A 27,228-nucleotide genomic window follows, 5' to 3' on the forward strand; every position below is an offset into this window, starting at 1 on the left:
AAAGGCAAGGACTGATTCGGGATAGTCAACATGGCTTTGTGCATAGGATTTCATGTCTCAGAAACTTGATTGAGTTTTTCGAAGAAGAAGCAAAGAAGATTGATGAGGGCAGAGCAGTAGATGTGATCTATATGGACTTCAGTAAGGCGTTCATCAAGGTTTCCAATGGGAGATTGATTAGCAAGGTTAGATCTCAGGGAGAACTAGCCATTTGGATACAGAACTGGCTCAAAGGTCGAAGGCAGAGGGTGGTGGTGGAGGGCTGTTTTTCTGGCTGGAGGCCTATGACCAGTGGAGTGCCACGAGGATCAGTGCTCGGCCCTCTAATTTTTGTCATTTACATAAATGATTTGGATGCGAGCATAAAAGGTACTGTTAGTAAGTTTTCAGATGACACCAAAATTGGAGGTGTATTAGACAGCAAAGAGGGTTACCTCAGATTACAACAGGATCTGGACCAGATGGGCCAAGGAGCTGAGAAGTGACAGATAGAGTTTAATTCAGATAAATGTGAGGTGCTGCATTTTGGGGAAAGCAAATCTTAGCAGGACTTATACAATTCATCGTAAGGTCCTAGGGAGTGTTGCTGAACAAAGAGACCTTGGAGTGCAGGTTCATAGCTCCTGAACATTGGAGTCGCAGGTAGATAGGATAGTGAAGAAGGCGTTTGGTATGCTTTCCTTTATTGGTCAGTGTATTGAGTACAGCATTTGGGCGGTCATGTTGCGGCTGTACAGGACATTGGTTAGGCCACTGTTGGAATATTGCGTGCAATTCTGGTCTCCTTCCTATCGGAAAGATGTTGTGAAACTTGAAAGGGTTCAGAAAAGATTTACAAGGATGTTGCCAGGGTTGGAGGATCTGAGCTAGAGGCAAAGGCTGAAAAGGCTGGGGCTGTTTTCACTGGCGCATCAGAGGCTGAGGGGTGACCTTATAGAGGTTTACAAAATTATGAGGGGCATGGATAGAATAAATAGGCAAAGGTTTATCTCTGGGATCGGGGAGTCCAGAACTAGAGGGCATAGGTTTAGGGCGAGAGGGGAAAGATAGAAATGAGACCGAAGGAGCAACTGAATCACGCAGAGGGTGGTACGTGCATGGAATGAGCTGCCAGAGGAAACGGTGGAGGCTGGTACAATTGCCACATTTAAGAGGCTTTTGGATGGGTATATGAATAGGAAGGGTTTGGAAGGATATGGGCTGGGTGCTGGCAGGTGGGACGAGATTGGGTTGTGATATCTGATCACCATGGATGGGTTGGACTAAAGGGTCTGTTTCCATGCTGGACATCTCTGTGACTCTATGATTTTGTCTGGGAGCTCAACTTTTGTATATCTATTCCCCAGGGTGGAGGAAGTCCAAAACTAGAGGTGTTTAGGCTGAGAGGGAAAAGGTTTAAAAGGGAACAAACGGGGTAAGTTTTTCACGCAGAGCGTGGCATGTGTTTGGAATAAGCTGCCAGAGGCAGTGGTCGAGGCTGGTGGAATTACAACATTTTAAAAGGCATCTGGATGGAGGTCTGAATAGGAAGGGCTGTGAGAGATATGGGCCAAATGCTGGTAAATGGATCACTCGGTTAATTTAGGAAATGTTGTCAGCGTGGACCAAAAGGTTTGTTTCTCTTCCCTGTAACTCTATGACTGCATTTCTACATATTCTGAACCAATTTCACAAGACTAGGAATAGGCCATTCCAGGTTTACTGGCTGTCCTCAATTGTGGCCTAACTGCGCAGATTTCAATGCAAGTTTCAGAAAGATGTCTGCAGTGTTTTTTAAACATTTGAATGTGCTTTCAGACATTACTGATGTTTCTGAATACATCATTTTACCTATTGTCAATGTTAAAGGTCAGCCATTTCTCACGCTTCCGATCCCCACCCCCACCCCAGGTCGCCATCACCATCCATTCTCTCTCTATCATTAGAAGGGTTTGATACAGCGATCAAAGAGGGCTCGAGGCACGAGAAAGGACGGGGGCAGGGTACTCAGAGTGAGATTTGACCGGGGGCGCAGAGACTGGGGGAAGAGAAAGAGAGAAAATGGGTAGGAGAGCAGGCAATCGGGTGTAGAGAATCCATGGGGGTACACAGGGTGGGAGCAGAGAGAGAGAATGTGGTGAAGAGGATTGGGGAGGGGAGAGAGATTGCGGAGGTGCAAAGTGTGAAGTGAAAGAAATTGGTTGCAGAGTGTGGGGAGAGAGAATGGACGGGGCAGTGGTTGGGAAGAGAATGGACGGGTGCAATGGGTGGGGAGAGAATTCATGGGGCAGTAGATGGAGGGAGATTGGACGGGGAGCAGTGGATCAGGACAGAATGGACACGGGGCAGTGGGTGGGGAGAGAATGGACAGGGGTCAATGGGTGGGGAGATAATGGACGGGGATAGTGGGTGGGGAGAGAATGGACGTGGGAAGTGGGTGGGGAGAAAATGGACGGGGCAGTGGGTGGGGAGAGAATGGACGGGGGCCTGTGGGTGGGGACAGAATGGACGGGCGGCAGTGGGTGGAGACAGAATGGACGGGGCAAAGGTTGGGGTGAGAATAGACGGGGTAGAGGGTGGAGAAAGAGACCAACAATGAATGGCAGGGGAAGGTGGGGGAGAGAAGGAATGGATGAGGGCAGAGTGTGGGAGGTGAGAGAAAATGAGTGTAAGGGAAGGGACTGGATTGGGGAAGGCAGAGGGTGGAGCGATAAAGGGAATGGATGGGGACAGAGGGTGGATGAGGGACTGGACAGAGGGCAGAGGGTGCAGAGATAGAATGGACGGGGTGGGGAGAGTGGCATGTGTGGGAGAGAGAGAAGGGACTGGTAGGTAAGGGTAGAGAGAGAGAATGGACAGGGGATCTATGGGTGGCGGTGAGGGAATGGACATGGGACGCTATGGGGATGATTGGATGGGGAGGTGAGAATGCATCCCACCCACTCCCAGCATCCCCTTCTCTGCACATGTGCAGTGCAGACTTTTCTGAATGACACGAGAGACGAGTCTGGAACACTGTGTGAGTGCAGTCACCCTCACATCCTGGCATCAGCAAACCACTGCCTTTCTGTTTTGAAAACTAAATAAAGATGTGGCCTATATACTAAGGATGGCGAGACGTGGCTGAGAAACTGAACAGAGGGTCAGCACTTTCAGGAGAGGGGAGCTGGGCAAAGGCAGGAGGATGGAAGGATGAATTTGGGTTGGAATACATTGAACGGTTTAGGAATTGAGAGACAGAGATTTCGGGTAGAAGAAAGAGAGGGCTGTTCTGTGCAAACCAAAATTCTCTCATCCTATTTTCTGCCCTGCACTGACAGCAGTGATCTGTTTTCTCAAGATATTAGCAGAGGAGGATTTGCTTTTCGGGCATGGACAAGAAATTTAGTCAGGGCCTGAATATCAGCAGTGTTTGAATCCAGGAGGGGAAATGTTTGTCTTCAGGAAATGATTTCAAATATCAACATGCATTGAGAACCTCCGTGAATACACGCAGCCTGCGTGGGAGTGCTCAAGGGTTCTAATTGCGGAGAGAACTTTAATTTTTCAGCGAAATGTGGACCAGTGTTCTCGCTATAGACGAGCCCTTCATTGGATCGTTGAATCTGCCGAGTAACAACGACCCCTGCCCCGTGGAAACTCTGTGGAAGCAAATTGAATTCCTCAAACTGATTGGAGTGTCACCAGGATTGGGGAGAAGCCAATTGATTGCCGAGAGCTGGAGAGGGGATTCCTCGCAGCGCCAGGGACCTGGGTTCAATCCCACCCTCACAGTGACTGTGTGGAGTTTGCACTTTCCTACCCCTCCCCCACCCCCTGTCCGCGTCGGTTTCCTCTGGGTGCTCGGGTTTTCTCCCATGTTCCAAAGTTGTGCAGGCTAGAGTGGATTGGGCGTTCTAAATTCACGGATTAGCTGTGGGGTTATCGGATGGGTCGAGGGGATGGGGGTATGTTCTTCGGAGGGTCAGTGTTGACTTGGTGGGCCAAACGGCCTGTTTCCACAGTGAATCCCCCAACGTCTCTGCAGCCTGGCTTCCAGCTCCATCTCTCTGTGCTGAAGGTCCTCCAGAATGTGTATTCCTTCGTTTCCAGCACCCAGAACGTCCCACCTTCTGCAAATCGAAAAACAAGTACCACCCTGCCCTCTCCAATGTGTGTTGTGTAACTGCTTAATCATTTTTAGTGGCCCAGCAAAGGCTGATAGCCAAGTTCGGAAACCAGGAGGATGGCCTCAATCGCGACCATGGGTTCATGTCACATGACAGGTAACCCCACTTCACTGTTACGCTCTCTCTCTCTCTCTCTCACACACGCGCACACACACACACTTACATACTCACACGCTCGTGCAGAGCCTTTCCGACAGACATGCTCTCTCTCAGACACACACTAATACGCCCCCCACACTCACACCCACGCATACATCTTCGCACATGATGACACTCCATCACACACACACTTTACCCAGCCTGCACGCGCACATACACACTGTCTCTCTCATTCATGCACTCACACATTTGGGGTGAATTTGCATTTGCAGGATTATATATTTGGAAATAGAACCAGTCTGACTCAAGATTGGGATACAGACAGACTCTCACCTCACAGCTTTCATGCGTTGTTTGATGTGAGGTGTTACCTCCTTTTATAAAACATCAAGTTTCCTGGAGAACGTGACTTAAAAGAAGTTCTGGAACGTACATATTAGTGAACCGAAATCTGCAGCCCATTTTAAAAGATGAAAGATTTAACAGTAATCTCGGTTTCTTCAATATGTCACTTATGTTGCATGACAGTCTAATGTTTTTGCGATATATTCTGTGTCTTGTGATTCTACACCACAGCTACCTGAAGAAGGAGCAGCACTTCGAAACCTAGTGCTTCCAAATAAACCTGTTAGAATATACCCTGGTGTTTGTGAGATTTTAAATCTTTGTTTCCAGTGAATACAGCCCACACCTCCCACTGTTGCCAGTAAACTTTGCAATTTCAATGAAACAATGAACCAGAAGTCCTGAAAAAATATACAGTTTGGAACAATATTAGCTACTCATTCACTGGTCCTTCTGAGACATGACATTAGTGCTGGAGGCTGAAAGAAATGAGCAGCTTTAAAACAAAAACCTGTTGGACCTCACAGAGTCGAAGCCGGGCGGTAAGTTCAGGTAACCTTTACTATGACCCTATTTTGTTACAGCTTCAGATTTCCCCAGGAAAAAGGCATACAAAAAGTAGTTTTTAAAGAAAACACCTCCAGGTCAAAGTGCACCCAGTCCCCCCACCCCACTCTCTTTGTTGGTCAGCTGAGTTGTCCGTTTGTAACTGGATCCCTGGTACAGCCGGGTAAAACATGCAGCTGGGATGACTGAGTGAACCCTTTCCCGCAACGGCAGTTTCCTTCACTAAAAAGGACATGAGTGAATCAGATGGTGCTTTTTCCCCCTAAAAGTGGTTTCATCCTGAGATTCTGAAGTCCAGATTACTGATCGAACTCCAATTCTGCAATCTACCGCAGTGGGATTCGAACCTGGGACGCCCCAGTGCCGGGTTGATCGGAGCACTTGGCCATCGCTCCTTTCATCTCCTTGCGCTGGCACGTGAACTCGATGGCGCCGCCGCAGGTGGGAGGAGCAGATGAAGCCATTTTGGAACTTACAGCAGGTGAAAGGCCTCTCTCCAGTGTGGACCCACTGGTGGGAGGGCAGTGCAGCTGACTGAGTGAACTCTCCCCAGCACATGGGGCACGTGAATGGCTTCTCTCTGACTGAACCCCTTCCTGCACACTGAGCAGGTGAACGTCCTCACCCCATTCTGAATCCGTCTGTGGGTTTCCAGCACTGATGGGGAAGGGAATCTTTTCCCACAGTAGCCCACATTTCCACGGTTTCCCCATTGGGTGGAGCTTTCCTTGTGTTGCTCTGGGTTTGAAATTACAAACAGAGCGGGGACATTGTCTTTCCCACTGCGAGGGGTGTGATTTTAATTCCCCAATCTGAGTAAATGGTTTAAAGCACTTTTCACAGTCAGCGCACTGAATCACCCTCACTCGGTATCTCAGTCTTCTCCCTGCCACACCAGTGTCCAAAGTCTCTCAAGCAGACAAAAGCAAACATTTCTTCAGGACCATGGGGGCAATGGATGACGTATCTGACTCCACCTACTTGTTTCAACTGCAGCTCACAGCTTCTTCACACATCCCAATTAATCTTTCTCATTGTCATGAAACCGGCGTATGGGTACAATTCCTAATCTGCAGGAATGAGAATATTTTCACTGTCTCGCGTCAGTAAATGTCCCTGAGAACATCAGAGTCAAGTCACAGCGCTGTCAGAGGAGGGGAAGCTGAAAGAGACCCACATGCTGCTCATGGGCACATTTCACTTTCCCCAACTCACCGCCCCAATCACTGCGGCTCTTGGGAGTGGAAAGGGAACAAACACCAAAACCCAGTCTCAGCTTTGTAAATCTTCAGGAAATAAGAAAACTGTACATCCTTTCGGATCTTCCATCGTGGGCTGACAGCGTTGATTTTAAATGGCTGTCCAGTCAGTGTCGATTCGTTTTGGCTGAAAAAATCTTCCTTATCTCATCCCAGCATTTCTTGCCACAGAGAACTGTGCGGCAGATTTCATGTATATATTTCCTTGTATGGTATTTTGTAAATTCCATTCGTTTTCTGGTTGTTTGTATCGGGTATTTCAGGTTCAGGAGCCGCTGTTTAAGTTGTGTTGGTAGGTTTGTGGGCTACCATGATGCTGAGAGGATTGAGTTTTCCGGACATAATTTCCCAGATGTCTTTATTGTAAAGTAATGTGGCTAGGGTTTCTGCTGACATTGTGTCTACTTGTGTCAGTTTGTTGGTGTGAAATCGGCACACTGAGTTTATTGGGTCGGCAAAAATGAGGACTGCAGATGCTGGAAACCAGAGCTTAGATCAGAGTGGTGCTGGAAAAGCACAGCAGGTCAGAAAGCATCCGAGGAGCAGGAAAATCGACGTTCCGGGCAAAAGCCCTTCATCCGGAATAGAGGCAGGATCCCTCCAGGGTGGAGAGTTAAATTGGGGCTGGGGTGTGCTGGGCCGAAGGTAGCAAAAAGTACAATAGGTGAATGGGGGTGGGGATGGAGGTGACAGATCAGAGAGGAGGGTGGAGCGGATCGGTGGGGAGGGAGATTGGCAGGTAGGACAGATCATGAGGACAGCGCTGAGCTGGAAGGCTACAATTGAGGTAAGGTGGGGGAGGGGAAATGAGGAAACTGATGAAGTCCACATTGATGGCCTGGGGTTGGATTTACCCCAAGCGGAAGATGAGGCGTTCATCCTCCAGGCATCGGGTGGGGAGGGAGCGGCGATGGAGGAGGCCCAGGACCTGCATGTCCTCGGCAGAGTGGGAGGGGGTTTGAAATGTTGGGCCAGAGGGCGATGGGGTTGATTGGTGCGGGTGTCCTGGAGATGTTCCCTCAAGCGCTGTGACTTGACTCTGCGAGGAGTCTCCAGTCTCCCCAATGTAGAGGAGACTGCATCAGGTTCAATGGATACAAGAAATGACATTGTTGGATACACAGGTGAATGCCTACGAACGACCACGGCCCGGATTCGATTTCCGGGCAGGGAAGTAATTTTCAGTAGAGCTATCCGGCTGTGCTTGCATCTTCCTGGTGGTCTAGTGGTTTGGATTCGGCGCTCTCACCGCCGCGGCCCGGGTTCGATTCGCAGTCAGGGAATCTGTTTTCAGGGGGTTTAAATGCTCCCCGTTCTTCGTAAAGGTTCTGTTCAGTTGCTTATTGATCTTCGAAGTTCCTGGGATGTGCAGTTTGTCGTGGCTCGTTGAAATAGTGTCCTGATTTGGATGTGTAGGGGTGATTGCTTCTGTAGTTAAGTTCTTGGTTCGCGTGCATTGTTTTCCTGTAGACGCTGTTTTGAATTTACCATTGACTGTTCGCTCCACTGAAACATCGAGAAATGGCACTTTGTTGTTGTTCTCCTCTTTTGTGAATTTTATGCCAGTAAGGATATTGTTGATGGTGTTGTAGGTTTCCTCTAATTTGTTTCAGTTTTTGATGACAAAAGTGTCATCGCTGTAGCGGACCCAAAGTTTGGGTTGGATCGTTGGAAGGGCTGTTTGTTCGAGTCTCTGCATTATTGCTTCTGCGAGGAATCCTGATGCTGGAGGTTTCGTGCGTATTTCGTTGACTTGTTTGTAGGGCTTGTTATTGAATATGAAGTGGGTGGTAAGGCACAGTTCCACGAGCTTGACAGTGCTATCTTTGCTAATGAAGTTGGTGCTGTGTTTGTGTCTTTGGTTCTTCGAGGAGTGTCTTCAGTTTTCTTTGGCCACGTTGATGTTAATGGATGTGAACAGGGCTGTTATGTCAAAGGACAACATTAATCCATCCTGTTCTATCTCAGTGTCTTTGGTGTTCAGGAATTCTTGGATGGAGTAAATGGAGTGGAGTGAATCTTCGACTTGGTGTTTTAGTCTTCAATAGAAGCCTTTGACCAGTGTGTATATTGGTGTTCCAAGTTGTGAGACTATGGTCTAAGGGGGGCTCCTGGTTTGACGGGGAGGAGAACAACAACAAAGTGCCATTCCTTGATGTCACAGTAGAGCGAACAGTCAATGCGGAACTTCAAACTGGCATCTACAGAAAAACAACAGACGCAAACCAAGTACTTAACTGCAGAAGCAATCATCCCAACACCCACAAACGAAGCTGCATCAGGACATTATTTCAACGAGCCACTACACACTGCAGCACAGAGAAACTACGAAGAGCACAAGAGAATTACGTAGATAGTGTATTTAAGGAGAACGGGTCCCCAATAAACCCTCTCTGCCGATTTCTCATTGATACTTTCAAGTTGACTCTCAAAAATTCGTTTGACCCTCCATTCTTTCCTATTTGTTTTGTGTGGGTTTTGAAAGCTTTCGCAATCCTCTGACTGAGTATTGGAGTTGGAAGGTTGTGTTGTGGTTGTACAGGACGCTTTTTAGACCACTTTTGAAATATTGTGTACAATTCTAGTCTCCCTCCTATCAGATGGATATTGTGAAATTTGAAAGGGTTCTGAAGCACCCAAGGGTCCACAGAGATGAAGAGGCCCTTCTGCTGCCCTGAGTGTGGGAAGGCCTTCAGTGATTCCTCTGCCCTGCTGACGCACCAGTTGGTCCACACCGGGGAAGGCTGTTCTCCGGCCCCAAGTGCGAGATGGCCTTCAGCAGTTCTTCCCACCTGCTGAGACACCAGTGGGTCCACACAGAGGTGAGGCCGTTCTTCTGCCCCGAGTGCAGGAAGGGCTTTGCACTTTCCTCCGACCTGCTGCCCCATTGGTGGGTCCACATGGGGGAGAGGCCGTTCCGTTGCCGAAGTGCAGGAAGGCCTTCATTAATTCCTCAGCCCTGCTGATGCACCAGTCCGTCCACACCGGGGAGATGCCATTCTCCTGGCCGAGTGTGGGAAAGGCTTACCTCGCTCCTCCACACTGCTGAATCACCAGCTGGTCCACACGGGGGGATGGGGGGTGGAGAGGGGAGGCCTTTCTGCTGCCCTGAGTGCGGGAAGTCCTTCAGCAATTCCTCCACCCTGCTGAAGCACCAGTGTGTCCACACGGGGGAGAGGCCCTTCAGCTGGCCCGAGTGTGGGAAGAGGTTCATGTTTTCCTGCAACTTGCGGAAGCACCAGCGGGGGCACCAGCGCGCCCAGCAATCAGATCCCACCGGTGACGCTGCCTTTAGTCACCCCCCAAGGACTGAACTTCCTGCCAGTTCTGACAGTGGGTGCAGTGGGAGAGTAGGTGGGCTGTTTTAGTCTTCTGCTGGACTGCAATTGCCTGCCCCACCCCCCACAACTACAACCCCATGGTGGCTCAGGGTTAGCACTGCTGCCTCATGGCACCAGGAACCCAGGAATGCTTCCACCCTTGGGGGTCTGTGTGCAAATTACGGAGAGTAGGAAAATGGATCTGAGTGGGTTAGTCTTCGGAGAATCAGTGCAGATGTGTTGGGCTGAAGGACCTGTTTCCACACTGTAGGAGTTCCACCATCATATGAGCTTTGCTTTCATTGGAAACTGCTGCTCATTGAGCCAGGGACTGCACATTGCCAAATGAAATGATCCAGAGAAACGTAAGACTGCAAGACCATCAGAGCAGAAGTTAGGCCATTCGGCCCATCGAGTCTACTCAGCAAACCGTTAGTGACAAAAGTAGTGCAGATGAGATTAGCTACAGTGTGGAAACAGGCCATTTGTCCCAACAAGTCCACATCGACCCTCCGAAGTGTAACCCATCCAGATCCATTTCTCTCTGACTAATGTACCTAACTCTATGGGCAGTTAACCATGGCCAATCCACATGACCTGAACATCTTTGGACTATGGAAGAAAACAGGACCACCCAGAGAAAACCCACGCAGACACTGGGAGAATATGAAAACTCCTCACAGACAGCCACCCAAGGCTGGAATCAAACCTGGGTCCCCGGCACGGTGAGCCTGCAGTGGTAAACACTGAGCCACTACATATTGCAACCCGAAGTAGGCAAGCAGGAGGTTGGGAGAATGGAGCAAGCCGGCAGCACCAGGATGTGGAGTAGTCAGCGGTTTGGGTATTAAGCCTTCTTCATGATTGAAACGTTGACTTCTCTGTGAGAAACGATTTACGGGAATGTTCCTGGGGGTTGGAGGGTTTGAGCGACAGGGAGAGGCTGAATAGCCTGGGACTGTTTTCACTGGACCATCAGAGGCAGAGGAGTGACCTAATAGAGGTTACAAAATCATGAGGGGCATGGACAGGTTAATAGACAAGGTATTTTCCCTGGGATGGGGGAGTTCAGTACTAGAGGGCATGGGTGTAGGGTGAGAGGCGAAATATATTAAAGGGACAACTTCTTCATGCAGAGGGTGGTACTTATAGGAAATGAGCTGCCACAGGATTTGGGTCAGGTGTTGTCAAATGGGACTAGATTAGTTTAGGATATCAGGTCAGCATGGGCAAGTTGGACCAAAGGGTCTGTTTCCATGCTGTATGTGTCTCTGACTACTAGTCCTGATGTAAGTTTAAAATAGAGTCCAAGTAACTTTGAATACTTCAATCTTGTTGAGCTCACCTCCTGAAAAGTTTCAGATGAATCCCTCTGAGCGATACTGTTTAAACACGCTGAGTTGGACAAAGTATCCCATCAAGTTCAACACAAACCCAGAGATGAAGAAGTCAGAAGTCAGAACACCAACGGGACCAAAACTGATCATAATATTCCAGGTGCAGCATCATCAACGTCCTGTATAACCACAACATAACTATATCTATACTCATTTCCCGAACTGATGAAGGTTAGTGTGCCTAAACCTTTCTTCATTGCATTGTGTATCGATGTAATCAGAGATATAGGACCTACTTTACACTGAACCACAATCCTGCTTCTGGGAGTACAGTGACTAATAGGGAAGGCAAAAGGGAGATTGACCTTTAAATGGAGTATAATAGTAGGGAGGTGAAAGTGGAGGTTTTGATTGAAAGTGGAGTGAAGATTCAACCAGCTGACAGTGGAGCTGAATCACATGTAGATCAGACCAGGTTCGGACAGCAGGAAACCAGATAAGTATTTACAACAAACCACAACGAGGTCATCATTTTACTCTTAATTCCGGATTTATATTGAATTCAGATTCCACCATCTGCTGTAGCAGGTTTTGAACACAAGTCCCTAGAACATTACCTGGCTGAATAGTCTGGTGACAATAAAGTCGGCCATCGCCTCCCCTGAACACATTGGCTTATTGTGTTCAGAGGTAATAAAGGAAGAAGAGGTTTTAGCAACTGTTAAGTTGTTGATATTACACAAGGGAACATCAGCACTCTCAGTAATGGCACATACTGAAGTCAGTGTCCTGTATCAGAGGTAAGGGCTCGGGAACCATAAGAAATAGGAACAGGAATATGCCATTCAGCCCGTTGAGCCTGCTTCTCCATTCAGTAGGATTCTGGGTGATCTGGCATTCCCCACAGTCACTTTCCTGCCCTTTTCCTGCAACTGTTCATCCCCGACTCTTCACGAATCTATCCATCCTAGTTTTAAAGTGACATAAAGGCTGTCAACAGAGTTACTGGGGTGGGGGTGGGGGGGGGGGGGGATACGGGGGCTCAGGTCGAACTTGGGGACTAAAACAATGGCTTTACACTTCACAACATTTAACTAAGGGAATGTTTATGGTAATGCAATGCTGGAAATTGGGCAGGCGTTCAGATAAAATTATTGGTAAATTATGAATGACAGAGGAGTCGGGAGAGAAGTGGTGTTCAGGTACACTTGGATATCATTAGTATAGATGCCAACACCAGCAGCTACGGTAAAACAAATATGAACGGAAGACGCTAAAATCATACCCTCCCAGAGGATAGAGTGATGCTGGAGAGGGTCAGGACTGTCATTAACACTGATCAAGGCTGTCCGCAGGTCGACGAGGGAATGTTCATCCCTGTCACCGTGACAAAGGATGTCAAATATCACCTTGATAAGAACTGTTTCAGGGGTAGAAACCAGACTCGAGGGCTTTAAACACAGAATTCTGGAAAAGATGGGAATGGCTAATTCAACAATGTTACATCCGAACCAACACTTCTTTTCCTGCGATAATAATAGAAGTGTTTTGGTTTTTATTTCGAAGATTCTCAGCAACACTGAGTAAGAAGCAACAAAATTAACACAAGAAATACTGCAATTGCTACAATGTGCCTGCTCCCAATAGGGGGCCATCAGTGTGAAATTAACTGTCTCCAAGGGGCAATATTGGAAAGGAATTACCCAGTTCATAGCTATAAGAGGGGAGACACAGACTGCTTGATACAAACATATAATGGGCGGGAGTTGGCCACTCGGCACTTCGAGCCTGCTGCAGCATTCAATAAGATCATGGCTGATCTGAATTCAACCTCAACTCTACATTCCAACACGTCCCCGACAATCTTTCATCCACTTGGTTATCAAGAACCTATCTACCTCTGCCTTAAAGATTTTGAATCCACTGCCTTTTGAAGAAGACACACAACCCTCAGAAAGAAAAGAAATCCTCCTCATTTTTGTCTTCTACATTTCAAATATGACCCTGTACTTTCAGATATTAAGATAGGGACACATGCTGCATTCAAATGATACCTGTGGTACAGTTAACTATCTCAAAGTGCTTCACATGAACATTATGAGAATTCCTTTAAAAATCACAAGACCGGAGCACAGATGAGACAGGTGACCAAATACTTGGTCAAAGGGACAAGTTTAGGGCAATCTTTTAAACAGGTTCAATTTCCCAAACATCAGAAGACAAAGACGTGAACAACAAACACAAAATATCAACGAATGGGAAACAACAGTGTAGTCATAACGTCACAGGATGAGTAATCCAGGGAACATGAGTTCAAATCCCACCACAGCAAGAGGTGAGATGAGAATAATTCAAATCATCAATGGGGAACACAAAATAAGTCTCAATATGGTATCGATGGCACTGACGTCAATTGTCCTAAAAACCCATTTTCACCAATGTCCTTTCAAGAGGGAAACTGCCATCCCTGCATGGTCTGACTTACATGTGACTCCAGACCGACAGCAATGTGGTTGACTCTTAAACTGCCCTCTGAATTGGCAAAAGCAGGACACCTTGCACTTAGGGATGGATAACAAATATCAGCCTTGTGAAAGTGTCATAACAGAAATTGCTGGAGAAACTCAGCCAGTCTGGCAACACTGGTGGAGAGAGAGAGAACGAAACAAAGAGAATATCCTGGCTTGAGTCCAGAACAGTTGTGAGGAAGGGTCACAGCACTTGAAATGCTAACTCTGCTTCTCTCTCCACATGTGCTGCCAGTCCTATTGAGTTTCTCCAGCATTTGATGCATTTTTGTGTTTCAGAACTCCATCATCTGCAGTTCTTCATTACACTGACTTAGGGAAGCTCAAATCCCATAAAAGGGTAGAGCAGAAGCGCTGGAATTACTCAGCAAGTCTGGCACCAGTTATGGAGATAAAAACAGTTCGTACTTCAGGTCATTGAATGATCTTACATCAGGGACAAACTTTTGGGAAAGCTTCAAGAGTAAAAGGCACTTGTGTAACTTCAACATCTGGGAGAACTCTCTCAACCTTGGAGGTCAGGCTGACTCAGCATTCTGGTCCTGTTCATTACCTGTTAAATTCTCAGTTTGTTGTTCTCGCTATATTTCTACATGGTTGACACATTCCTATGTTTTAAAATGAAATTACAAACAGACAAGAATTTTCCATGTAAGTAATCATACATTAGAGGGTTTGGAACGTGAATGTAAACTTTTAAACAGAAAGTATTTATTCATGCACGGGGTGTGGGCATCGCTGGCAATGCCAGCATTTATACCCATCCTTAACCACCCTGTGGTTGGTTGGAAAAGTGCATGAAGGTGTCTGAGATTGTCTTGATCAGCACAGCAATCTCAAAGATGGGCGTGCTCAGGTAGAAGTACCCTCCACTCCCACAACCAAGTCTGCATTCACTTCAATTATAGATGTCATCTAAACTTCCCAGGACAAGGACAGCATGGGATGACAATCAGAATAAAGCTTCCTCTACTCTTCAATTACAAGTGAAGCTACCTCAACACTGTCCCCAACAAACACTGCCAAGACAGAGACTGCATTGGGTTAGATACAGAGTAAAACTTCCTCTACACTTCCCCATTCATACAGTCCCAGGGGAATGACAGCAAAGGGTTAAAGAAACATTCGCGCTTCTTCCATTCTGACTGACACTTAGTCCGCTCTACACCAATCCTCAAGGAAAATTCAGAACTAAGACTATTATCTGGTCATGAATTCACACATCCTAATGCGAATGACAGCAACAGAAAATCATGTCGTGACACACAGATAAAACACACACAATGTACAACAAAACTAGACTGTTATTGGGATCAAAGACATTTAAATGACAGGAGACATAGTCCCTGCAGTGATCCAAATGTGAGCTGAACAAATTTCACACTTGAACAATATTCTATGAGAATGCAATGTCCACCTCACTGCTGTCTATTCAGTTCCTCTGCTCTCTTTCAGGGCTGAGTTGCGGCTGACCACATTGTGGCGTGGGGGTCAAGAGGTTGGACAGTTAAGGTCAACTTGGATTGAGGGCATCCTTTGTCATGCCAGTGAGGTCGAGGGTCGCTCATTTACTCAACTTATAATCGGGGACAAGGGGATGTCAGGCTGGGCTTGTATCAGTTTGAGTTTAGAAGAAACAGATGATCCGATGGAGCTGTATAACATCTGGAGAGGACTTAATGTAAATGCAATTTCAACTCAATTCTAGCCAGAGACTCGTCTCTCATTTAAGATAAGAAAGTTTTGTTTTTCTCACAAGTGTTCTCGAGTCTTTGAAATTCACTTCTTTAGAGAGCAGCACGTGGTGGTGGGTAACGAACATGGTCTGGGTGGGACGGTCAGTCAATGTTGACTCGATGGGCTGAATGGCCTACTTGCACGCAATTGGCCTATATCAATCAATAGTATGCACTTGCTTTATGGTTACCGACATCAAATTACATGAGTGGTTTTGGTTATTTCATCTCTTATTATCGTATTCAACCAACTACACCATCTAGAAACTTGCTCAATTACAATATCCAATATCTGCTGAGTACTTTTTCTTTTTGTCACGAACAATATCTTGAACTCTGACGTGTGACCTCTTCATTACTGTCAAAGTTCCTTATTTATCCCGACATTGTCATGGTTTTACTTTGTCGAATGTCTTCCTGGCATTTGCAGTTAAGACCCTATATTCTGCCCTCGTCAACATTTTCCCTTACAATTCTCTACTAAGGATTTCATGAAAAAGCTCAGAGTGTGGTGAGACTGCGGAACTCATTACCATAGTGAATAGTTGGGGTGGAAGACACTACAACTAAGGGTAAGCAACCCAATACAAATGAATGTCACTGTCACCAGATTCACAACACAGTGAAATTAAAACATGCAATGTCCCTCAATTTCTCAACTGTCCCGAACCAGACTTGATGAAGAACAGATCTTGCACATCAACATTATAATTTAAACAACAACCAAATTATAAATATGGCAAATTTTCTAGGGCAAAGTTAAAGAAGATAATCTAATTAATAGCAATGATTTAAACCCTTTGATCAAGCCCCCCACCATCTCAGAGACAGAGACTTAAGCGGCAAATTAAGAAAGAATTTATTTTTAAACTTACCAATTCAAGCAAACAGTTTCCAACAATGGATTGCCAAGCCTTTGTGCAATCTTTGGACTATGACTGTTTCACAGACACGTAATTGTAAATCTAATTTAAAAGTCACTGCCGAAGGTGAATAGACACCCCAGTATTCAGCCATTTCTTACAGGCTGGGAGTCATTCCCAGAAAGAGCCAACAATTCTTTAACTGGAAAGCTCCTGGTCTCAACGAGCAGCAGTGCCCAATGGAAGCAAAGTTGCAGGGGTGGGGGAGCATGACGGCATAAAACAAAAAAAAAACCGACCGACTCTCCCACTATGAGCACTGTCAGAATGTGCAGGGGTTCAGTGCTTTCAGTGACCCACAGCAGCTTCACCCGCAGAATCAGATTGTTGGGAGCACTGGTGTGCCTGCTGGTGCTTCTGCAAGGTGCAGGATGATGAGAACCTCCGCTTCCACTCGGGGCAGGTGAACGGCCTTTCCCCGGTATGGCCCCACCTGTGCCTCAGCAGGTGGGAGGAATTGCTGAAGGCCTTCCCGCACTCTGGGCAGGGGAAGGGCCTCTCCCCCGTATGGACCCGAAGGTGGGATGGCTGTTAAGCCCTTCCCACACTTGAGGCAGGAGAACGGGCTCTCCCCGGTGTGGACCCGCTGGTGCCTCAGCAGGGCAGAGGTATCATTGAAGGCCTTCCCGTACTTGGAGCAGCTGAAGGGCTTCTCTAATATGTGGACCCCGAGGTGGGTCTGTAGGACGGAGGAATAGCTGAAGGTCTTCCCGCATTCGGGGCAGGAGAATGGCCTCTCGCCTGTGTGGACACCCTGGTGCCTCTGCAGTACAGAGAAATTGCTGAAGGTCTTCCCGCACTCAGGGCAGGAGAACAGTCTGACCCCGGTGTTACTGCGCCCATGAGTCTCCAGGTCAGATTGGAAACGGAAGCCTTTCCCACAGTCGCCACATTTTCATGGTTTCTCAACGGGACGGGATTCCTTGGGTTTCTCCATGACCGAAGCTTCAGCTGCACAAAAACGAGTGTACAGCACCTCCCTGCCATGAATTCCTTTTCCCAGTCTGTATAACGTTTACTGGCTCCAGAATCAGAGTGCTGCAATAGTCGGGTCTCTCATCCAGTCTCACTGATGCTGAAAACGTACTGAAAGAGGAACCAAAAAGCTTGGTTCCTTCTCACAGAATCATAGTCGAAAATTGTTATAGTCCCGATGGATTCAGTGACTGCCAGACATTGACGTGAAATTGAGGACTCCAAATGCTGTAGAATCAGAGTCAAAGCACAGCCGATCAGGCAGCATCTGAGGAGCAGCAGAGTCAATGTTTCAGGCAAAGCTCTTCATCTATTGATATTGAAACGTCCATCTTCAGATCTACAAATAATCTGTAAAAAGAGATGACAAAAGTCATTAATGTCAGTCCAGGTTAGAAATTCAAAACAAGCAATTCTACTTTCTGCAAAACATTCTTTTCTTTTTCCACAAAATTGAAAGCACCATCCCACCCCCTCTCACCCCTCTATTCTCACTCCGCTCAAACTTATCCTCCCGACGGAACTGATTCAGGATCTTACAGAGACCGAAAAGTGAAAACATCAAGACAGACACCTCTGAATTTTGGATACCTCCACCTGAAAGTTAGTATCTTTCACGACATCTAGGAGTGAGTAAGTCTGATTTTGGGAAGCAAAAAAAAGTGTTAATTCAGGAAGAACCTTCAATGCAGCTTCTTGAGAAACAACCAGACACGAAATGGTTAACATCTGGGGAGGTGGAAGTGGGGAGATGGAGGAAATGAGATATCAAGGCATTGACACCGACACCAGACAGAAACTGAACACATAGACATGGCAAACTTTACGGGCAAGCCAGAGTCATAGAGATACACAGCACAGAAACAGGTCCTTCAGTCCAACTCATCCGTGCCGACCAGACAGCCTAAATTAATCTCGTCTCATTTAGCAGCACTTGGCCATATCCCTCTGAACTCTTCCTATTCATATACCCGTCCAGATGCCTTTTAAATGTTATAATTGGACCTACATCCATCACTTCCTCCGGCAGATAATTCCTTACACTTGCCTCCCTCACCTCAAACATATTATCCTCCTGTTCTGGACTTCTCCCATCCCAGGGAAATGACCTTGTCTATTTACCCTGTCTATGCCTCTCATGATTCTATAAACGTCTGTAAGATCACCACTCAGCCTCTGGTATACCGGGGAAAACAGCTGAAGCAATGCACTGCGTTTCCTTTTAGCTTTACACTCACAGAACCTTACTCCCGTGTAAAACATTGTTTCCCTCCCCCACACTGTCAATGGGAAAAGCCAAGAGTGCTGAGACTCTGGAGTTGGGGGAATGCCACGTAGAATTCCTGCAATGTGGAAACACGCCATTCAGGCCAACAAGTCCACACCGACCATCCAAAGCGTAACTCATATGGACTCCCCTATCCCATTCCACTACACTTCCTGCACACTATGGGCCCATTTAGTATGTCCACTTCTCCCGAAACTGAACACCTTTAGATGTTGGGAGGAAACCAGAGCACCCGGAGGAAACCCAGCAGACACGGCAGGTAGAATGTGCAAACTCCACACAGACAGTCGCCCCAAGGCTGGAATCGAAAGCGGATCCCTGGCGCTGAAAGGCAGCAGTGAGAACCACTGATCTATTGTGCTGCCCATGTGTGCAGAAAGAGGTGGGGAGTGGGAACTTTGTTAATTGTACCACACAGTGGATTGTTGTGTAAGGTTAAATCTCAAGGCATCCAGGGAGAGCTAACCAACTGGGCACAAAATTTAGAAGCGCGTTGTTGGAGATGCTGGAATCCTTCCTGAAAACAACAAATGCCGGAGATCACAGTGGGTCAGGCAGCGCTGTGCTACTCTATGACTGGACAGTGTGGATGTGGAGATGATGTTTCCACTAGGAGAAGAGTTGAGGATGCCAAGTCATTGAGGGCATTTAAGACAGAGATAGGTTCTTGATTAATAAGGGGTCAAGGGTTATGAGGAGAGGGCAGCAGAATGGGATAGAGAAACATATCAGCCATGATCGACTGGTGGAGCAGACTCGATGGGCCAAATGGCCTCATCCTGCTCCTGAGTATTGTGGTCTTAAAGCTGGGCAGGTGACTTAAGGGGTTCTCACAAACTATTTCAGAATCCTGAAGAGGGGTTGTTGGAATCGAAACTTTAACTCTGCTTTCTCTCCACAGATGCTTCCAGTCCTGCTGAGTTTTTCCCGTGTTCTCAGTTTTTGTTTCAGATTTCCAGCATCCACAGGTCTTTGTCTTATTTATCACAGTCATTTCTTGCCCTTCCCAAGTGTCGGAACCTCATCTCCCTGATCTACAAACTGTTCACTTACCCTAGAAATGACCACTACCTCCTTATCAAAGTAGATCCCTTTGTTGCAAAATGATTGTTCAATTCTGTGACCAAAATTATTGCATTCGTAATTACTTACACCAGGGACTCTCAATATCTCAGGCCAGAACACAGCTAGATTGTTTCAGACAGTACATTTATGTGATTTGATACAATTCCCTATTCGCGACATTACCAGCGTGTTGCAGGGAATAGAGGGTTTGAATTAAGAAGAATCTGGGACATGTTTCCAATGGAGCCGAGGAAGTTGACAGTTAACCTTACAGAGTTTTTTAAAATCAGAAAGGGTATAGATAAGGTCTCATTCCCAGGAGGCTCAGAATATTTTATTGCTCCAGATGGTGCAAAAGGGGGTCAAAGCTTCAACAGAAATCGAGCAGAGCTGAGAACAGACAACATTTAACTCTGTGGGAACAGGGAGATCAGAGGACACAGAAATCAGGACCTGAAATCCGAGCTGACACCAGACTACCATGTTATCAGTGCTTTGATTAGCAGTGCCCACCCTCCACCTTTACTGAGCCTCTCAGTCGACTTGAATGCCACGTATCCCCTCGATATTCCGGATCCAATCCTTGTCATTCTGAAGCCATATCTCTGTAAGGAGTCTCTGATCATAATTATTCTCTACAATGTGTGCAGTCAATTAATTCGCTTTTGTTACAATGCAGCACACATTCACAGACTGAGCTTTTAGTCTTATTTTTTGTGATGGTTAGAATCCAGTTTTGATTGCTAGTACATTTATTCTTCTTGTCCCTTTCTCTCATTCTCTGGTGTTTGGTTTCCACATCACTCCATTGCTCACTGGCCTTGATTTGGATTGGCTGTGGTAAATTGCCCAGTGTTTAGGGATGTGCAGGTTAGGTGGGTTGGCCATGGGAAACGTAGGGTTATCGTTTCAAAGTAATTGAAGGAGTAGGCTATTTGGCCCATCGACCCTGCTCCGCCATTCATTAAAATCATGGCGGATCGATCAATCGTCTCAGCACCTCCTAATTGCATTATCCCAACTTCCCTTAATTCCCTTTCCACGCAAAAAAACCATCCAACAGTGTCTTAATGAAGCTGCCTCTACTGCTTCCTTGAGCACAGAATTCCATTAATTTACCATTAACCATATAGGTCCTGCCCTGAGTTGCCTCATCAAAATGCAACAGCTCATATTTGTCTAAATTAAACTCCATCCACTACTCCTTGGCCCATCGGCTCATCTGATCAATTATAATTTATATTAAACTTTCTTTCCTACCTTCTTCCCTAAAAGCTGAAAATCTCCACCCCACACTCTCACCCTCCATTCTCACTTTGTTGAATCTAATCACGGATGTCCTCATCCTGAAGGGTTTGGTTCATGCTGATTAACAGGCCCACATTCAAGGGGGATCTAACTGAAACGTGCAGAACATTGAACGCCCTGGACAGATTGGATATTGGGAAGAAGTTTTCATTGGGAGGAGAGACTAATACCCATGGGCATAGCCTTAGCATAAAGGGAGAATGGAGATTAGGAGAAATTTCTTTAGCCAGAGAGTGGTGAATCTATGGAATTCATTGTCACAGAAAACTGTGGAGGCCAGGTCACTGAGTATGTTGAACATTGAGATAGAGATGTACAGCACAGAAACAGACTGTTTGGTCCAACTTGTCCATGCCGACTAACTATCCCAACCCAATCTAGTCCCACCTGACAGCACACGGCCCCATATCCCTCCAAACCATTCCTCTTCATACACCTACCCAAATGCATTTTAAATGTTGCAATCGTACTAGCCTTCACCACTTCCTCTGGCAGATCATTCAATAAACGTACCATCCTCTGCGTGAAAAAGTTGCCTCTTAGGTCTCTTTTGTATCTTTCCCCTCTAACACGAAACCCATTCCCTCTCGGTCTGGACTCACCCACCCCAGGAAAAGACTTTGTCTATTAATCCTATCCATGCCCCTCATGTTTTTATACATGTACAGTTACAACGTTTAAAAGACATTTGGATAAGTACATGAATACGAAAGTTTCGAAGGTTTATGGGCCAAACACTGGTCGGTGGGCCGAGTTTAGTTTGAGAACATACTCAGCATGGACTAGTTGGATGAAGGGTCTGTTCAGTGCTGTCTGACTCTGTGAATGACCTGTACTGGTCTTAAAACCATTTTCTTACCTCCCCCGATAAGCATCCACTTCTTTGTTGTTCAAAACTCAGATGAACTTAGCCTTAAATATGTTCAATGACCCCACTTCTGAACTCAATTCCTCTTCGTAATATACCACTTGCCTCGCTCATTGCCTGCTGCATCTGCCCGACAACTGGCATTGACTGGTTTGGAAGGAATCTGAGACCCCTTAGTACATCCATACATCATTCCTGATGAAGGGCTTGTGCCCGAAACGTTCCCTGTCCTGCTCCTCAGATGCTGCCTGACCTGTTGTGCTTTTCCAGTGCCACATTTTTCGACTTTCACCTCTAGTCCTCACTTTCTCCACATTCCAATATATCACCATTTAAACAATGCACTGCTTTTCTTTTAAACAGCAAAGGCTATAACTTCACATTGCCGCACTGCACTTGCCATGTGCTTGTCAATTGAGACACAGACCTGGACCAACTTCGGGAAGAGGCAAAACACTGAGTTCTGAACAAAAACCATAGCACACTCAAAACGTCGGCTCTGTTTACCTTTCCACTGATGCTACTCGACCCGTTGGCTTTCTGCAGTATTCGCTGTGTTTGTTCGACACAAATGCTGCTTTCCATTAAAGAACTTCAATCCCTGTCCTCTGGTAACTGACCCGAGTCAGTGGCAATAGGTTCTTCTGATCATTAAGGTAAAAACAATGACTGCAGATGCTGAAAACCAAATACTGGATTAGTGGTGCTGGAAGAGCACAGCAGTTCAGGCAGCATCCAACGAGCAGCGAAATCGACGTTTCGGGCAAAAGCCCTTCATCAGGAATAAAGGCAGCGAGCCTGAAGCATGGAGAGATAAGCTAGAAGAGGGTGGGGGTGAGGAGAGAGTAGCATAGAGTACAATGGGTGAGTGGGGGAGGAGATGAAGGTGACAGGTCAAGGAGGAGAGGGTGGAGTGGATAGGTGGAAAAGAAGATAGGCAGGTCGGACAAGTCAAGGAGACAGTAACTGAGCTGGAAGTTTGAATCTAGGCAAATGTGGCTGTGGTACCGAGTTTGTTTCACAACATGGTTGAAGAGCTTCAGAGCAGAGGAAATGACCTGGGAGTTGCAGTGGGAGAGGGACCCCCTGAGATTCTTGTCGAGAGAGGAGGAAAAATTCTTCAAGGCAGGCATCCTTGCAAGAGGATTCGCAGTCGGGTTTAAATCAACGAGGTAAAAACAATGACTGCAGATGCTGAAAACCAAATACTGGATTAGTGGTGCTGGAAGAGCACAGCAGTTCAGGCAGCATCCAACGAGCAGCGAAAACACCACGTCTTCTCCCATCATTGACAACAGCCCCTGGAAATCTCCAGTTAACCATCTTTGCTCCAAAGAGAACATTCCCAAACTTGGGAATGTCTCCACAAAATGGAAATTGCTCATCCCTGAACATGATGCATGTGTTACAATGGGGAAGAGGTTTTGGCAAAATATTGTCAGTTAGCAGGTGGAAAAATGTTCAGGAAGTAAAACACAAATCCCAGTCTCCAGCTTTGTGAATCTTTAGAAACTCTTTGGGAAGTGGAATTAGAGGAGAATGAAGGATGAACTGTCCGACTGAGCAGAGACAGTCCAGACACCGTCCCCTTGTTTAAGAGGCCGATTGACTCTGATATTCTCCGGAGATGAACTGACCCGAGACATTGAAAGAATTATCTGCACATCAGGAATTCAAACCCATTCTCGGCTCGGGGCCAATGAGAAAATTCGGGAAGAGGCAAAACACTGAAAGGCTTGGAGGGCGATGGCCCCGGTGTAGGAGAGCTCGTTCCTAGTGTCATGGATGTGCCTGCAGATGGTGGGATCAGGCTGTCCCCATGTCTCCATAATGAATGTCCAAGGCTTTATTATGGAAAATTAAAACTGATAGAAGATAATGGTAATTTTGGGCGGGGCGGGTTGAATTATGAATTGAATAGTAGGTTCCTCAAAGACACTTTGCCAGCCGCGCTGGGACCTGTCTCTGTGGCGCAATTGGTCAGCGCGTTCGGCTGTTAACCGAAAGGTTGGTGGTTCGAAACCACCCAGGGACGGAGTGCCACTTGTTCTCGCTCCTACCGCTTTCTTGGCTGCGAATGTTCCCGTTTTTCATGGTTTCAGGTAAATGTTTCCCAAACGGAAATCTTTTCCACTGAGGCAGCACAAAGGGGTTTCTGAATTGATTGAATTTCGAACGTTAAGGACTGCGGATGCTGAGAATCCGAGACAGAAAGCGAAACTGCTGGAAAAACTCAGCAGGTTTGGCTGTACTTGGATGAGGTAAAAAACGAGTTCTGAAATGTTGTCTCTGATTCTCTTTCCACAGATGCTGCCTGACCTGCTGAGTTGCTCCTGCAATTTCTGTTTTTGACTGAACGTCCATTTCATCTTTCGGGATGAAACACCCAGACTCGCCATTTGCAGATATTTAACCCTTTCGAAACCTGTGAAGTGATTGGATTCAAACAAACTCTGCAATGATTTACTCTTTCGCAGCTCCACAGGCAGATAGACCTGGGAAATGAAGCTGTCAGTGTGGTTCTGTATTGGTGGGCCGAGTGGTGAATGCGATGGACATGAAACCCATTGCGGTTTCCCCACGCAGGTGTGATCCCTGCCGACTTCAGTTGAGAAACGACATCAAAAGAAAAGGGAGATTGCTCCACGGTTTTTTTTTAAATGCAATCAGTGGACGGGTTGAAATATTTCAATCACATTGGCACTGGTCGGGAATCTGCCTGACAGGGTGGAACAAGCAGATACCCACAGAGCTGCTATTGAGGCGATGAGCCAAGAGTTTGGAAATGAAACTAGAACAGTGAGGGGCGTGAAGTCGTGATCGAAGTTAAGCAGGAACCTGAGGACAAAGGTGTTTTATTTCCCGGTGAAAGATACTGCTTCACAAAGTTGGGACGATGGAAGGGAAGCAGTGACGGTGATTATCTTTGGCTGTTCCTCTTGTGAATGTTCCCATTGCTGCGCATGTCCGTGTTAACGTCAGAACTCTGCAGCATGGTGGCGTTAGATACGCACAGTGCCAGGGGCGCAATGGATGACGCATCTGACTCCACCTACCTGTTTGAAATGCAGCTCACAGCTTCTTCACACACCCCAATTAATCTTTCTCATTGTCCTGAAGCCGGCACACGGTTTGAATTCCCGATCTGCAGGAACGAGACTCTTTTCAATGTCTCGCGTCAGGAAATGTCCCTGAGAACATCAGAGTCAAGTCATAGCGCTGTCGGAGGAGGGGAAGCTGAAATAGCCCCACACGCTGCTCACGGGCACATTTCACTTTCCCCAACACACTGCCCCAACCACTGCGCCTCCTGGGAGTGGAAAGGAAACAAACACCAAAACCCAGTCTCAGCTTTGTAAATCTTCAGGAAATAAGAAAACTGTTCATCCCTTCGGATCTTCCATCCTGGGCTGACAGCCTTGATTTTAAATGGATGTCCAGTCAGTGCCGACTCGTTTTGGCTGAAAAAAATCTTCCTTATCTCATCCCAGCATTTCTTGCCAGAGAGACCTGTGTGGCAGAGTTCATGTATATATTTCCTTGTATGGTATTTTGTAAATAACATTCGTTTGCTGGTTGTTTGTATCGGGTATTTCAGGTTCATTAGCCGCTGTTTAAGTGTGTTGGTAGGTTTGTGGGCTACCATGATGCTGAGAGGTTTGATTTGTCTGGACATCATTTCCCAGATGTCTTTAATGTAAAGTAATGTGCTAGGGTTTCTGTAGACGTTGTGTCTACTTGTTTCTGTTTGTTGATGTGAAATCGGCACACTGGGTTTATTGGGTAGGCAAAAGTGAGGACTGTCGATGCTGGAAACCAGAGTTTAGATCAGAGTGGTGCTGGAAAAGCACAGCAGGTCTGACAACTTCCGAGGAGCAGGAAAATCGACGTTTCGGGCAAAAGCCCTTCATCAGGAATAGAAGCAGGACGCTTCCAGGGGTGGCGAGATAAATTGGGGGGTGCTGGGCCAAAGGTAGCAAAGAGTGCAATAGGTGAATGGGGGTGGGGACGGAGGTGACAGGTCAGAGAGGAGGGTGGAGCGGATAGGTGGGAAGGGAGATTGACAGGTCCTGAGGACAGCGCTCAGATGGAAGGTTGGAACTCAGCTAAGGTGGGGGGAGTGGAAATGAGGAAACTGGTGCAGTCCACATCGATGTCCTGGGGTTGAATGTATCCGAGGCAGAAGCTGGGGCGTTCTTCCCCCAGACATCGGGTGAGGAGGGAGGGGCGATGGAGGAGGCCCAGGTCCTGCATGTCCCTGGCAGAGTGGGAGGGGAGGTTGAAATGTTGGGCCACAGGGCGATGGGGTTGATTATTGCGGGTGTCCTGGAGATGTTCCCTCAAACGCTGTGACTTGATTCTGCGACGGGGCTCCAGTCTCCCCAATGTAGGGGAGACCGCATCGGGAGCAATGGATACAAGAAACAACTTTGGTGGAAGCCTTCAAACTCCCGTGACCCGGATTCGATTTCCGGGCAGGGAAGCAATTTTCAGTAGAGCTGTCAAACTTCGCTGCCATCTCCCTGGTGGTCTAGTGGTTCGGATTCAGCGCTTTCACCGCTGCGGCCCGGGTTCGATTCCCGGTCAGGGAAGCAATTTGCAGTATATTTTTTGGGCTGCCCATTCTCCTGAAATGCGCTGTCGAGTCACTAATTGGTCTTCGGAGTCACTGGGTGCTGCACTGTGTTGTGGTTCGTTGGAATAGTACCCTCGTTCAGATTTGTTTGTAGGTGTAGGGATGATTATTTCTGTAGCTAAGTACTTGGTTCGTGTGTGTTGCTTTCCTGCAGAGGCTGTTTTGAATTTATCATTGACTGGTCGGTCTACTGTGACATCCAGAAATGGCACTTTGTTGTTGTTCTCCTCTTTTGTGAATTTTATGCCAGGAAGGAGATTGTTGATGGTGTTGTAGGTTTCCTCTAATTTGTTTCATTTTTTGATGACAGAAGTGTTTCATGGGCGTTTCGTTGATTTGTTTGTAGGGCTTGTTACTGAATATGAAGTGGGAGGTAAGGCACAGTTCCACGAGGTTGACAGTGTTATCTTTGCAGGCTGAAGTTGGTTCTGTGTTTTTGTCTTTAGTTCTTCGAGTAGTGTCTTCAGTTTTCTTTGGCGACGTTGATGTTAATGGATGTGAACAGGGCTGTTATGTCAAAGGACAACATTATTCCATCCTCTTCTGTCTTCGTGTCTTTGGTGTTCGGGAATTCTTGGATGGAGTAAATGGAGTGGAGTGAATCTTCGACTTGGTGTTTTAGTCCTCAGTGGAGGCCTTTGACTAGTCTGTATATTGGTGTTCCAAGTAGTGAGACGATGGCCTGAGGGGGGCTCCTAGTTTGAAAAAGAGGAGAACAACAATAAACTGCATTCTTAGATGTCACAGTAGAGCGAACAGTCAATGGGGAACTTCAAACTAGCATCTACAGAAAACCAACACTCAAAAACCAAATACTTAACCACAG

The 27,228-nt window shown here is 46.8% G+C and overlaps 2 non-coding genes across 2 annotated transcripts; both read left to right on the forward strand.

Moving 5' to 3' along the window:
* The first annotated feature begins 23,727 nt into the window (after positions 1-23,727).
* On the forward strand, positions 23,728-23,801 carry trnan-guu (transfer RNA asparagine (anticodon GUU)). The gene has a single exon. It is a non-coding gene; the product is annotated as a tRNA-Asn (tRNA).
* A 2,485-nt stretch (positions 23,802-26,286) lies between these two features.
* Positions 26,287-26,358, forward strand: trnae-uuc (transfer RNA glutamic acid (anticodon UUC)). The gene has a single exon. It is a non-coding gene; the product is annotated as a tRNA-Glu (tRNA).
* Positions 26,359-27,228: the final 870 nt, after the last annotated feature.

Source organism: Chiloscyllium punctatum, chromosome 36 (assembly GCF_047496795.1).
Source record: "Chiloscyllium punctatum isolate Juve2018m chromosome 36, sChiPun1.3, whole genome shotgun sequence".
In the NCBI taxonomy this organism is placed as follows: Eukaryota; Metazoa; Chordata; class Chondrichthyes; order Orectolobiformes; family Hemiscylliidae; genus Chiloscyllium; species Chiloscyllium punctatum.